Source organism: Colossoma macropomum, unplaced genomic scaffold (genome assembly GCF_904425465.1).
Source record: "Colossoma macropomum unplaced genomic scaffold, Colossoma_macropomum, whole genome shotgun sequence".
NCBI lineage: Eukaryota > Metazoa > Chordata > Actinopteri > Characiformes > Serrasalmidae > Colossoma > Colossoma macropomum.
Genome location: NW_023494796.1, coordinates 17,165,588 through 17,180,763, shown reverse-complemented (window position 1 = coordinate 17,180,763; position 15,176 = coordinate 17,165,588). Strand labels below are relative to the sequence as shown.

General features: G+C 37.6%; 1 long non-coding RNA gene across 1 annotated transcript; it reads left to right on the top strand.

Moving 5' to 3' along the window:
• Positions 1-1,365: 1,365 nt before the first annotated feature.
• LOC118816788 lies at positions 1,366-3,955 on the top strand. The gene is made up of 3 exons (XR_005007905.1): positions 1,366-1,407; positions 1,772-1,836; positions 3,796-3,955. It is a non-coding gene; the product is annotated as an uncharacterized LOC118816788 (long non-coding RNA).
• Positions 3,956-15,176: the final 11,221 nt, after the last annotated feature.

Below are 15,176 nucleotides of genomic sequence, written 5' to 3'. Positions count from 1 at the left end.
CTTGCTTTTGTGATTTCTGATACAGTATGGCATAGTGTTATCTAAAACGTGTTATCTTTTCATTGTGCATACCTCTGTTCATTTGTATAGATAACAGTATGTCATACAGTGTCAAAAATCACTACCATGTCTACTTAATAACTTATCTGAAATATGTGTGATGATTTAGGCACACAGTTTGCACAATGCTAATTGGTAAAGTATAAGCTTTCATTTGTGCTTCAGTGCAAAACTAAAGAAGCAAACTTTAGACACCAAACTGGTCTTGACTGACTGACTACACTTGGAATGAGGGGAAAAATTTAGGAAATTGAGGTGAGATTACGCCCAACCACGGCTTTAAGATTAATAACTGAATAATAAGCCTACCGTTAAAGAGCTAAAGCTAGCAGATGTAGACTGGGAATGGCGTCAGGTCGAGAGGGGAAATTCAGAAAATTCAGTTAGGCTGTGATGCTATATCTTTTTTGCACAGGCCACCTCACTTACATAGGCCATCTCACGTGCAGATGTAAACCTAACATGTTAGCCAAATTTTTCACAGCTTCCTACAACTGTCCTAATGCAGGACTCACAACCACATCTGTAATCAGAGCTTTAGGCAGTAAGCTTGGTTTTGTCTAATGATCAAAGTCTAATGATCTGGTGAACATCTGACCAAGGTTGTAGTTTTGGTTTCAGATGGAGGGGAGGGGCACGATGAAGTTAACATAAGTATACACACTTAACCATCTAACCATAGTACATTCATAAAAATGATGTTAGTGTGTGTTGTGCTGGTATGTGAGACACAGCAGTGCAACACACACAATGTCAGTGCTGAGAATGATCCACCTCCCAAATAATACCTGCTCTGTGGTGGTCCTGATCATTGAAGAACAGGGTAAAAGGGGGCTAACAAAGCATGCAGAGAAACAGATGGACTACAGTCTGTAATTGTAGAGCTACAAAGTGCACCTATATAGTAAGTGGAACTGATAAAATGGACAATGAGTGCAGAAACAAGGAGGTGGTTTTAATGTTATGGCTGATTGATGTATGTGTGTGTTGGGAGAGAAACGATTTTGAAAAGTGTTCCCAGTAGAAACTGCACCTGTGGATGAACCTGATGGGAAGATCTTCGTTCCATCACCGTCTGCAGGCTGTTCCTCCCTCAGCTAGCTGAGAGCAATCAACCTTCATTTGCATGCTCATTCATTCTGTCTGATTAAAGAGTTTGGCATGGAAAGTGCTGATGGAAATCAGGGCCTGTTGCTCAGACTCCAAGCAATCCATTCTAAGATGGAAGATAGCTGTTTTGCATAAGAGATTTAGCCTGAAAGGAGATAAACGACTAGCTTGTCAGACGGTTGGAATAAGCGCTGAGAAGGAAGCCACATAACTGATCTTTTGGGTTCTTCATTACAGGTACCTTTCAATGGTCTAATCTGATACTTTAGCTATGTGCACTTCATGTGTGTAAATACTGTATATAATCTGGGACTTACACTCTTTTTTTGCTAGCTTTTTATCCTATTTGTTATATTTGTCAGACTTATTTGAGTGATATTTCATAATAATGATAATAATATAGATTATAATTCTTCTTCTGGTTAGAAGGAGTTCATTAACAAAGTGTATTCATATTTCAGACGATAGTTTCAGTTTTAAAATGACTGTTATTTCTGTTCAATAGCAAGTAGTCAAGTGTGGTCAAGCCAAATGCAGCCTTGCATTTAGGTAATCCTTCAACTGGCACACTGTGATTTTAACCAAATTTCTTACTTCTTAGTGACTGAGGTACCAGTACTGCATCAGTGATGGAGCAGGGTCTGTTCCAACTCCTGTTACTTGCAGGTGAGGGAGAAAAGGAGTACATGTGCACCATTAACACATGGAAAGGCTAAACTGTTGAGAGAAAAAAGACTTACTCTAAAGTGCTGTTCAGGCAGGATTAGTTCTCCACAGGGAGAAGGGGTAATGCAGTTTTCTATAGGACATCTGAAATGTATGACCAATAATTAGTGATAATTAATACTATGAGGACATAAGAATTCATACTAATTCATATAATTTAAAATGACTTAATATATACACATTTTAGGCCAAAAGCTTATCTCAAACTATCATCACACAAGGCATCAGGCAATGTATTTGAGACCATGTAGCTTTTAACAGCATTAAATGCTTTGGACGTCTGGTTCCTATCACCACCACTGTGAACAATTCTGACTCTTAGTTTCTTCAGAATATACAACGCTGCCCCATAAAATCAAACCTTTTTCTGTCATTTGACAAGTTTTAATGTGTAGAGTCCAGTCTTACACTTGAGGCAGGACAATACATAGCGGCTTGATGCGAACCACAGAGAAGTAAATGCTTTGTCGAGTGCCTCTATACTTTTGAAAAACCATGAAAACTCCTTTTTCATAGCCGTTTCTACCTTTATCAGTTTGCATTGGTTTAAAATAACCTGGGTTTATTTCTACGGTTGGTTTTAAAGTAAGTAAATGGCATTGTAATCTACACTTTTCTAACATGGCAGATTCAGACAGGACTAAAATCAATGAGAAATTCCCCACATCGAACTAATCCCATCCAAAAAGTGCTTAAGATTAACCCTTAGAAGTTACAGCTGTAGCCAGTAATAATAAATAACATGTTGTAATATAAAAGTAATTATGTCTCATTTGTAGCTGACTGAAACAATCGGAGAAATTCTTTGGACATTTTGGGTACAGGGTTGTTTTTGCCATTCTTTTCAATTTTGCCATTTGCTTTTGTCATTTGTTGACATCAAAACAAACAGAAAGTGCAAACTTGAACCTGCTGATACATAACTGTAATAAATGCTGTTAAGTGATAATTACATTTAAATATTATAGTAAAATGATAAGAATGCTTGTAGACTTGTAAGGGTTAATTAAGAAAACATCCTTAGAAAACTGTGTGACTAAGGATTTACAAGACCACAGCCGGCCAGCTACTTGGGTAAAAAGATGAACGTCAAGATGTGATGGTCGGCTTCAGCTGTTAAGAAAGACACATTAGCCTTCATCCTCCCAGACGCAGTCATACTGCTCTACCACAAGTTTACAATCACTTGTCATATTGAAGGCTTTTGCTATTAGATATACAATAATAGCTTATGCAGAGTACACTAATTACTTGTAAACACAAAAATATTATGAACACCAAAAGGTATTTTCAGATTATTTATATGTCTTTTTTTTGTTATAGTTATAAAATGACAAATAATACTCTGTAATTGTCTATTTACAGTCATTATTTGGTAAGTTATCTGCCTCTGATTTGGTTGGCGTTTTTTAAATATGAAACATACTGGACAATTTTGTCTTAATTCATCATGTTTAGATCTTTCTAAATTATTTTAATTATTATAGATAAAATATTAGTAATGACATGTAAAATGAATAAATTTTACAGCTTCCTACTAATTATTTGACACCTGTGAAGTTGCTTTTTTTGGAATAATTTTACACAAATCATCAAAATCATTTTATTGTAGAATCAGTTAATACACTTATCTGCTTTTTATATTACTGAAAATACCGATGTCAGTGCAAGAAATAAAAAAGATAAAAAGGCTTACCATCTCAGACACAGCAAAATGGCCAAAATAACGCACATCATAGATATGCTAGATGCTTCAGGTGTACAAAAATACGTTTTTCACCACTCAACTAAAGTAACTCAAAAACATACTATCCACCTTATAACGCAAAACTTAAATAAGCAAGATAGAAGTCCTACATCCCAAGACTTAACCCTGTTACAACACGATCTCATCCACAGGATTTGTCTCTTTGGCCCCATCTGTGGAGCGTAAGTATTATCTGATTCAGCAGGAGACAACATGGACCAATGCACAAACTTACTGCCGAGCCAAATATGTTGACCTGGCTACCATTGATGGTGATGATGACATGAGAAACCTTCAGAAAGAAGCAGAAGACCATCATTTCAGTTCCACTGCTTGGATTGGCCTTTACAATGACATTAATAGCTGGCACTGGTCCTATAAAAATATGCCACTGAAAGGTTGGACAAATTGGAATAAGGAGCAGCCTGACAACCAATATGGACATCAGGAGTGTGGCGTAATATCGCAGAAGGGTTTATGGTCAGATGAAAAATGCACAGGGATGAAGCCCTTTGTGTGCTATGATGGTGAGAAAAACATATTATCCACTTTGCTACTTTACCAGAACAAATGGCCAGGTGCATCTAATCTTTTGCACACACACACACGCACACACACATACACACATATATATATATATATATATATATATATATATATATATATATATATATATATAAAAAATATATACATACATACTCACTGAGATACTCAATGAGTGTATGAACTTTACTAGGTACCTACCTATATATTTGTATCTGTCTATTTTATCAGCTCCACTTTTCATACAGGTTCACTCTGTAGCTCTACAATTACAGACTGTAGTCCATCTGTTTCTGTGTATACTTTGTTAGTCCCCTTTCACCCTGTTCTTCAATGGTCAGGACCCCCACAGGACCACCACAGAGCAGGTATTATTTGGGTGGTGGATCATTCTCAGTAGTACTGTAGTGACACTGACGTGGTGGCGTTGTGTTAGTGTGTGTTGCGCTGGTGTGAGTGGATCAGACACAGCAGTGCTGCTGGAGTTTTTAAACACTGTGTCCACTCGCTGTCCACTCTATTAGACACTCCTACCTCATTAGTCCACCTTGTAGATGTAAAGTCAGAAACAGTAGCTCATCTGTTACTGCAGTTTGTATTAGTCATCCTCTAGTCCTTCATCAGTGGTCACAGGACACTGTTGGCTGAATATTTGGGGTGGTGGACTATTCTCAATCCAGCAGTGACACTAAAGTGTTAAAAACTCCAGCAGCACTGCTGTGTCTGATCCACTCGTACCAGCACAACATACATTAACATGCCACCACCACGTCAGTGTCACCGCAGTGCTGAGAATGATCCACCACCCAAATAACACCTGCTCTCTGGTGGTCCTGTCTCTGTGGGGGGTCCTGACCTTTGAAGAACAGGGTGAAGGGGGACTAACAAAGCATGCAGAGAAACAGATGGACTACAGTCTATAATTGTAGAAATACAAAGTGCTCCTATATGGTCAGTGGAGCTGATAAAATGGACAATGAGTATAGAAACAAAGTAGGTGTACATAATAAAGTGGTTACATATATAAGTTTGAACAGCCTTGGTTAATTTAGGCTACATGTTTTATTGATTCCCTAAGGGAAAATAAGTTCTCTCTGTAGAGGATATGTACTTATTTTATAGAAAATCAACAAAATGCAGTACTAGGCAAATGTCTAACTAAACTAATACCTATTACCTCTAACTAAAGCACATTGTTTAAAACTATATATCTTGACAGCAACTTAAATACAGTAAAAAGTACCAAGAATTTCTCATTCTGAAAAAAGTAGTCGGGTAGGTTCTACTTTGAAGAACAAAGTTTAGTTCCATATTTCTCCTCGACACCTCGAGCCATCGCATGAATTTGTTGAATTCCTTTACCAGCACACTGATTTCACATAATGAAGCACTGAGTGGCCAAAACAGGTTTTGACAAAAACAATTCATACTGGGCTGAGGTTCATAAACGGTTAGGTGAACACATCGATATTGACATAATCATTACTTACTGTATTTATGTTATTAATATTGTTTTCCTGGTACTTTTTTAGATACATGACTCATGATTGCTATGTAAGTGATACAAGTGACTCATAAAATCTGTATTTAAATGAGAGCGCTAAAATCGCAAACTCTATCACAGCAACATAAAGGCGCACGAACAGCTGGGCTTCAGCCTGACTACAAATACACTGTTGCAACCTACTTAAAATGATGGTCAATTATGATATGTACATAGTGCTGGTACTACTGTGCAATATATATTTGAAGGTGATTTATTTGGGATATTAGGATACTCATTCACAAATTCCAGCAAGTATTGCCGGTAAAATGCTATACAGTCAAATGTTGAATTTTGATGGTTTTTGAAGACGTTCTAAAAATGGTTGACAGGACTTGTAGTGTCTTGCCTTAAAAACTAAAATAAAATTAGTGCAGTGACATAATTAGTTTTCTGCTATTCAAAAATGCCATGTGCATTTTACTTATGTATTGTTTCTGATGACTAGTAGAGTTTAAAGTGATCCCTGACAACCATTAATCTATTTATTGATTTTATTTGCTTACTGCTTTTTGTGCAGCCTTTTGTTTTTGAGTTATGATTTGTTAATCTGGAATTTCATTTTAGTCTTTTTGAACTCCAGAAAGAATTACTTTTAATCTTGTGTGCTGTTTTCATGTATGATCTTCACTCTTCATTCACCATTGCATTCTAGAAGATGGTACATGTAACTTGAACACTGATTTCAGAATATGCTTATTGTGTTTTTAAATTCACAGCCAAGTACAATGACACCACCAGGTTTATTTTCATCTCTAATAGCCTTACATGGCCTAATGCTCAGAGATACTGCAGACAGCAGCACACAGACCTGGCTTACGCGTTAGATGACTCAGACAATAAGGATATAAAAGAGAAAATCTCAGGAAGGAACCTATCCTGGATCGGCCTATTCAGAGACTCATGGAAGTGGTCAGACCAGACAAGACCTTCTAAAATTAGCTGGTTCCCTGGGAAACCTAATAATGCCAACGGAAATGAAAATTGTGCTTCCACAAAAAAAGGTCTGGTTGATGATGTTAACTGCTCAGAGGAATTCCACTTCTTCTGCTACTCAAGTGAGTTAAAGATGAACTCAATCTCATATGTAGCTTACTTAAGTTACCTTCAGCATGTATGCATCAGTCTGTGTCTGTCTGTGTACATGTGTGTACATTTTTGTCTCCAGTAAATAAGGGAAAAGAACAAATCACGAGACTGGAAGTGCAGTCTGGCAAGGATATGAATGATCCTGCAGTCAAGGCAGCCCTCATGGAGAAGGTGGGTAGTCAACCTCCACAGTTCATCCACTGCATACAGTTCAATCCTCATTCCAGCGGAACTCCAAATATGGACAAAATATACAGTACTGTGCAAAACTCAGAGACCGCCCTTTATTTCTTTACAGTCAAAACAGCCATTGTAAGTTATTCAATTTTCACTGTCAGGAAAGAAATCAGACATAGCAATAGAACACGAGAGGGAGAAATCTACAGGGATATTTTTACACACCTCCAAAGTTCAGTTTTAGACGTTGGCTGCATTTTCTGTTTCTCACCATCCAGGACATCCCAAACGCATTCAGTGATATTGAGGTCTGGACTCTGGGGTGGCCAGTCCATTGATCTGAGAGCACCAGCAGCTTCTTTGTTTGTTGTGTCTGTTTCCTTTTCTCAGTAAAAGCTTCTTGACAGCTACACCTCCTTTCAGGCTCATAGTGCTGAGTTGCCTTCTTACAGTGGAAGGATGGACAGAAACACCTGTGGGGTTTTTCAGATCTGAATCAAGAGTGGAGCTTGATGTTCTCTTCTCCCTCAAAGATGAAAGCTTTAAGTGCTGTTTATCTGATGGGGACAGTTTTAGTGGTCTCCCACATCTTGTAGGTGCTGGTTAGGAATCTCATTTTCTTTTTAACTTTAATCATTTTTGAACTCCAGTTCTGGAAACATCTGGTTTTTCACTTATTGTCCTTTGACTTGCCTTTTGCTTATGCAAGTGGATTATCTTAAATCTAGTCTTATCAGAAATACATCCTCAGAAATGAGTAACTTGCACTTAAAAGCAATTTGACTGGGAATTGAATAAATGAAGCATTGTCTTTTGCACAATACACTACATCACATTGCTATAAACAGTAGTAGCAGCCATTAGCAGGATGTTATACAGTGGCAGAAACCACACTAGTAACTCTACTTATTAATCTATAGTATTAAGTATAAGTATTACTCTATAAAGTCTACAATTACTTAACAACCAACTTGACACAGGTTGAAGCAAGTGTATTGATTTAGGTATGCAGTTTACATTGTGCAATAAGCCTACTCTTAAAAAGATGGCTCTTCAAGGATTCTTTAGTAAAGGCAATGGTTCTACTTAGAACCACGAGTGCTTTACAGAGCCATTTCATGCGTAAATGGTTCTTTGCATGGTGAAGAATGTGTTGTATATGGTTGTACAACACTATTGAAAAAGGGTTCTGTTATTATTACAACGTGAAGCTTTTTGGTGCTATATTTAAGCAACAGAACACGAGAGGGAGTGTGTTATCGTGAAATAACATGGCTGTGATTTGGTCGCAGGCATGAGCCGAAGGCGAACGAATAAAGTAAGAAATAAACAAACTGGGCCGTGAACGTGACATTTAATATGTTTTAATGTTCGCAATTCCTTTCGCCAAATTATAGTTCCTTAACAAGCAGCTTGTTGCTACGTCACAGTAACAAGCTCCACTCACTCGCTGTACAGCTGGCAGTTCATCTCCCAGCTCCTTACACTAAATTCCAAAAATGTCTTCACCACTGAGCAGCTTTTTTGTTTTTTATTGCGGCAGTTTTATGGCTCAGTCCGATTTGGTCAGACTCCAAAGACGAGACTACATGTTTGGCGAATGGTGTTGGGTTCATGTCTGGCTAATTCCAGGTTGTGTAGGTTTTCTTCTGTCAAAGCTGCCGACTAAAAAGCTGCTCAGTGGTGATGACAGTTTGGGAACTTAGTATAGTCTTATCTTCAGAGTCTGACCAAATCAAGTAAGAAGTAAAAACGTTCAAATGGCTTGAGCGTCTCCTACAGCTGTCAAACTCGTTGCTTAGCAACAGCGTCTAGGCAGAGTCATACAGTGTTTGTGAAAAACCTGTGATGTTATGGTGAAATATCAGCACGGTTAGAACGCCTCTCAACCAATCAGCTTGTGTGGCCGGAACTAACTGTTGTATAAAGAATTATATAGAACCATATATAAACATTCTCCATCAACCAGAAGACCCGTTTCACTATCAACTATAGTTCTAAATAGAATCATTGCCTTTACTATGGAGCCAGTGTAGATCACTTGTTAGCTACATTAGCCCAAATACAAAACCAGAGAATTACATATCAAACAGGTCTTGGTTAATCTACATTTGAGTAAAGAGAAATTTGAGTAAATCTGACATTTTGTTGAACTATGGCTTTACTGAGTGGTGCACGGGTGGTATTATAATCACATTCTGCATGTGTTATTCTGTCTCAGTGGCAGCATTTTTATGACTCTGAAAAGGGACTGATACCCACAGCTTGCGTTACACATTTTTAAAACATCTGATTTTGCTCTTCAGATCCAGGAGAAGCTGAAGGAGCAGGGGATAGCAGGCAACACAACACTGAAATGGAGAGAGCAGCCAGATGGAACAGTGTTCACAAGGAATAAAAGAGTAATAAAGTAGAATGCAAGACCAGGGAAGCATGCAACCTTCACTTTTTTCGTTTTTTAAAGTATACATTTCAGGCAACTAATGCCTGAAATGTAAACTACATAGAATGAAAAATCTGTTGTAATCATTTTCAAGCAGGAATTCATACTCTTTCCACAGATATATAGCCCACCTCTGTTTCCTGGGTCCACAGCGAACATGAATGTCACCAGCACAGAGGAGAAAGCTGCCAAGAATATTCACTGACAAGCTGCTCCAGACCTAAATGTTGCATTGATGAGAAACAGCCTTCGTCAATAAGCATGAATTTTGATGTTTATGTTTGCTGTCGTTCTAGTTGCTTGTGCCTCGCTCTTTACTCTTGCGCTCTCATTGGCTACTCATTGCCCGCTCCTGCTGGGGCTGGGCAATACGACAATATATATCATTTTTGCTATAAATATGCTTTTCTGAACATATCCATATTGTGTATGTTATTAGTACTTATAGAACACTGACTGTTTCATTACAAAAAGAGCAAAATTAGTCCTGTTTAACCAGATTTAGTTCATCACAGTAATACAAATATTGAATAAAAATCATTGTATTCACAGTTTTAAATGTAGCACTACTGGTTCTTTTTTCTCAGTTCCAACTGATCAGACATATGAAAAAATATATATTATGACTTATTGTGTATCGTAAACATTTCTCAAGGAATTGCAATGTTATATTTTTGCCTCCTACTATTTTAATCTTAAGGGACATCATTAAGTGATGCTGAGGTCTGGAATTGTTCTGAGAACACCAGCAGCTTCTTTGTTTGCTTTGAAAATGTTTCTTTTTTTTGTCTACTTCCTTTTCTCAGTGAGGCTTCTTGATAGCTATATATCTTTTCAGACCCATAGCGCTGAGTTGTCCTCTCACAGCGGTAGGACATGTGGTCCAAAATATAGAGCATACTATTTGTCATAAAGGCATTCACACTGTCACCAATAATTTCTAACAGGTCCTGTTTGTTGTGAGTCGAATATATTCCCAGTGGGATTCACATAAAACGTTCCAGTCAAAAACATTCCACTTTTGGCCTAAAAGAACTTTAAGGCACTGGACTGTATCCGAGCAGCTAAGAATTCTGGACTTCTCTGATTTTACACTCCTGCTGTCACCAGCAGTTACATCATCAATAAAGATAAGCATATTGACCCTTTACTAAGCCCCATCTAGTTTGGCTACTACTGCTTCATTGGGCAAGGTTTCAAGCCTGGTATTTCATCTAAGGAGTTTTCAGTGGAAAATCAAGACAATTTACTCGTTGAAATACTAAGTATGTGTTGGAGAAACACATCCAAAGATTTAGAAAGAAGCAGGTAAAAAAGTTAAAAAGAGGTTTGTGAAAACCTGCTCACTGTTTTTTTTTTTTTAATCAAGGGTGTTATTTGGGAGTTTGTCCCATCTTTGCTGCAGTTACAGCCTCCTTGCTACAGGTGTTGCATGGAGATCCGTCACTCCAGGGAACGCACTCATTGTGCAGTTATGCCACAATAGTGATATATTAGTCACATATTCTATATGGTACACATATACCAACCCTGTACTTCACCAAAAGACAGAACAACTTTATTTTCTTTGAAACATTTAAATACATTTTGCACTCTTTAACCCAAATTTGTTTTATTTATAGGCCTGTCATAATTATTATACAATTGTCTAATCATAATTATTTAAGCTGACTGCAATAATTTTCCACAGTCATTAGATTTCACAGTCACATTAAGCCGCAACAAGCTAAATGTGAATTGGGTGTGTTGGGTTGAGGCAAACAGATCTAAATAATACAAGTTTTAACTTCTAACTTGGTACTCTAACACATTTAGAGGTTGGCGTGAGTAATGTTTATGTAGCTTTTTATTTATTTTATTTTTATTTACTTACCATTTATTTATTTTTTTTCTTTATTTGCCAGCTGATGATAAGACTAAAGTGTAAAGTTTATTCTGTTATATCCAACCTGATTAACCACATTTTCCCTTTTCACCCCATTAAACCTCCACCAATCCTCTGCTTGGTGATGTGGATAAGTGAGATCAGTAACTATTTCCATGTACTTTGGTTTTATTTGATTAAAGAGCCTGATATATCACAGAGAAGTCACAATGGTAATCACTCTCTGTCACCTAGATAAGAAATGAGGTGTCAGGTATCTGTCCATGTAATCTGAAAAAGAGAAACAATTTGCAAGAGATTTAGATAAAAGCAGGATAAAAGCCAGTTAAGAAAGTTGCTGGCAAGTAAGCTTAGAAGGGTGAAAAGAGTGGAGAAGATCTACAGCCAAAGAATCAACGCATCCTCAAAAGTACAGGTAAATGTTTAGCTGGATTTGTTTGTCCATGCCCATCCTTGAAAGTATGACACCGCTGAGAAACTATTTTATACTTTTTTTAGCCCTCCACAAGTCAATGGAATTGATTCCATTTCAACTCCTGTTTGTCACAGGTAGGAAAAAGTGCATTTGTCAGTGTTTGCACAAATTTACAATATGCAGTGTAATTTCCTGCAAAACTTATTTGATTTTATGGAAAGCTCATGGCATGAAACCTTTTAATATTGCAATTTAAGTCTTCATATTTTCTTTCAGAAAGAAACAGAAATCCAGATATAGGCATCTACATCACTATTTGCAATTTACAAACTACACATGTTGCCTGTTATTTAGTAAAAGTATATGTATCTGGTCACCACAGGCTCTATACCGTAATGTGCAAACCATCCTTCATATATTTAATCTAGTCAAAACAGCCATTAAGAACAATTTATTAATTTTTAGATTTCAGATTTTTTGTTTTTTTTAAGGAAGGGTCAGTCAAAGGAAAATAAATGAAAAAACAAGAGTTTCTAGATTAGAGTTAAAAATTTTAAATATTAAAATGTAGAATAAAATGAGGCTCCTAACAACCACCTGCAAGACCTAGCATACCACCAAAACTGCCCCCATCAGATAAACAGCACTTAAAGCTTTCATCTTTGAGAGAGAGGAGAAAATCAAGCAGCTTCAGATCTGAAAACATCCACAGGTGCTTCTGTCCATCCCTCCAGAAGACAACTCAGCGCTATGGGTCTGAAAGGATATGTAGCTGTCAAGAAGCCTCACTGAGAAAAGGAGACAGACACATCAAACAAAGAAGCTGCTGGTGCTCTCAGATCAATGGACTGACCACCCCAGAGTCCAGACCTCAACATCACTGAATGTGTTTGGGATTACCTGGATCAACAGAAGAAGAAAATGGAACCAACTTCCAGGACTGAACTTTGGAGGTGTGGGAACAATATTCCTGCAAATTTCTTTGCAAAATTAAAGTGAGTCTCCTGAAAAGAACAAAAGCAGTAATAAAGGTAAAGAGTGAACGCACTAAATACTGAAATATTTGATATTACATTTAGTTGTTGAGGCCTCCATGTAATAATCTGTTAAATATGTTTTCTGCTTTTTCCCCGATGCTAAAAATCTAATATTTTGTACTTAATGGCTGTTTTCACTGTAAATAAAATAAATGAAAGGTGGTTTCTGTTAACTTGTAAATTTGACAAAAAAAATATGTTCTGTCACACAGTGGAATTATTTTCAGAAAGTCATACAGACCTACAGATAATACGCTTAACTAAGACAGAAGAGGCCTTGCAACCTTTTCTGAAATTTGTATAACCCACAGGAATTCTTCCAACTGTCTTCCAATCTGCCCCACGTCAGTACCATCTGATCCAAAATATGAAAAACTGGACTGAAGCTCAAGCTTTCTGCAGACACAACTTTGCTGACCTGGCTACGGTTGAAACCCCCACTGATATGACGAACCTTGTGACAGCAAAGAAGCATAATAATTTATTTAAAACCTGGGTTGGTCTGTACAATGACATTAATAGCTGGCGCTGGTCCCTTAATGACAACCCAATGGGAGTTCTGAAGAAGTGGAGCTCTAAAGAGCCAGACAACCACAATGCGTGTGAGGAGTGTGTCAAAATGGATAAAAACGGATTGTGGTATGATGCCATCTGTTCGCAGAAAAATTTCTTCTTATGCTATGATGGTGAGAAATGTAACATCCAACATTTTACTAGGAAAAAAATCCTAATAATATATTCAATAATAATATATTCAATAATATATTCAATAAATATTCACCTAATAATCCACACTGTTGCGCTGCCCTATAAACAATTGGCCTTCTAGTCACCAGTACCACCTTGCTCAGATTTATTTACACCTGTTCCTAAAGCTGCTGTGTAAACTCTAACTAGCTTGCACTACTAGTCCTATTATTCAGGTAACCATGTCGAATTTTTCAAGGCCAAGAAGAGGCACTTTTGCTCACTGACTGACTGACAAACTTTGTTGAAACCTGCATGTGCTAGGAGTGTAGCTAGCCCTTAGTTGGTCTGCCAACCACCATTTGTCCATTAAAAGAAAAAATTACGTAGCTAATGTTGGCTTGGAAGCAGTATATCAGGGTCAGCTGCATAGAGAAGAGGCAGCGTTAGATATGCTAAATGTCACAGCTTTAGCTTAGCCCCAAGTGCCAAGAGGCTGATGCCTGACCCTCACAGCGCTGAGGAGCAGCAAGAGGCCAAGCCTCTTTTGCTAATTTAGTTAACTTTTAACAAATGGTACTTAATACCGCATTCCCTGTTTAAACGGTCACCAAGCGGCCAGCTAAAGGTGTTTTAATTTCACTTAATCGCACTGGATTTAGCTTATGAGATGGTGAGATGTCTTTTTCAAATGATGTGAGTTTGGCTGTTTAAGACATGCAGATTCTTTGGGCTTTAGAATGTAACACAGATGTAAAGCAATGAGAATTGTGAGATTACAGTGACCCTATTTAAGTTTCAAAGAAGTTGTAATTTATAATGGAATATTTTTGAGTAACTACCCCACCACTAGTTAGTGTGAGTCAGCTTCTTATTTTGGAGCATAACCATAGTTTTGTGTTCTTGAAGCAGATCGTGTGTCTAGCTAAAAACTTTGAAAGGCTAATTTTGGACCATATGTTTGAGAGCTGGTTAACTTCCCGGTGGGATATGTTTGTATATTGCCGCCTCAAGAACTCAAATTGGCTTGACTGAAAATGCACATACTGCTACAGGCCTTATAACAGTAATACTGAACCTACAAGTGTGGGCTGTGGCGTGTACTGACAACTGTGTCCCCCTGCTTACTCATAATATGGCTGCTATGCCCCTGGCATTATTAACCAAAAGTTTCAGAGGACAGAGTGTGTGGCCTGGCAGTCTGGCTAGTCTCCTTTTGACAGGGACAATACAGATAAACACTGTTACATAAAAAGCAGCACGTTTATATAATTTGCTAATTTGCAACCTCCACATAACCATGGTAATAGTTATACTGGGACTAGTAATAATAATAAAAAATAATAATAACAACAAATAATTATAATAATAATAGCAACTTTTTCTACCAGTAATTTTGAGACTGTCTCTAACTCTAACTCTGTCTCTAGACTCTCACCATCTGAGAGTCTGTAGCTGATAGCTTTTGCCTAATGCCTTTGACACTCAAGTCATTTTGCTTGAGGCTGTTTTACCTGAGTGTATGAGAGCTGAGACATGTTGTTACATGTATCATAGTTATTTTGCTCAGTTTTAATGCAGTTAATGCTTTATTGGTATGGTGTTGTGTGTTTGCCAGGGCAGGGAATCAACCTCAGTCTGCCGTGTGGGGGGCCACATATTGGATAGGTATCTGATCTATGGCCACGTTTGAAAGTAGCTCAAATCTGATGTG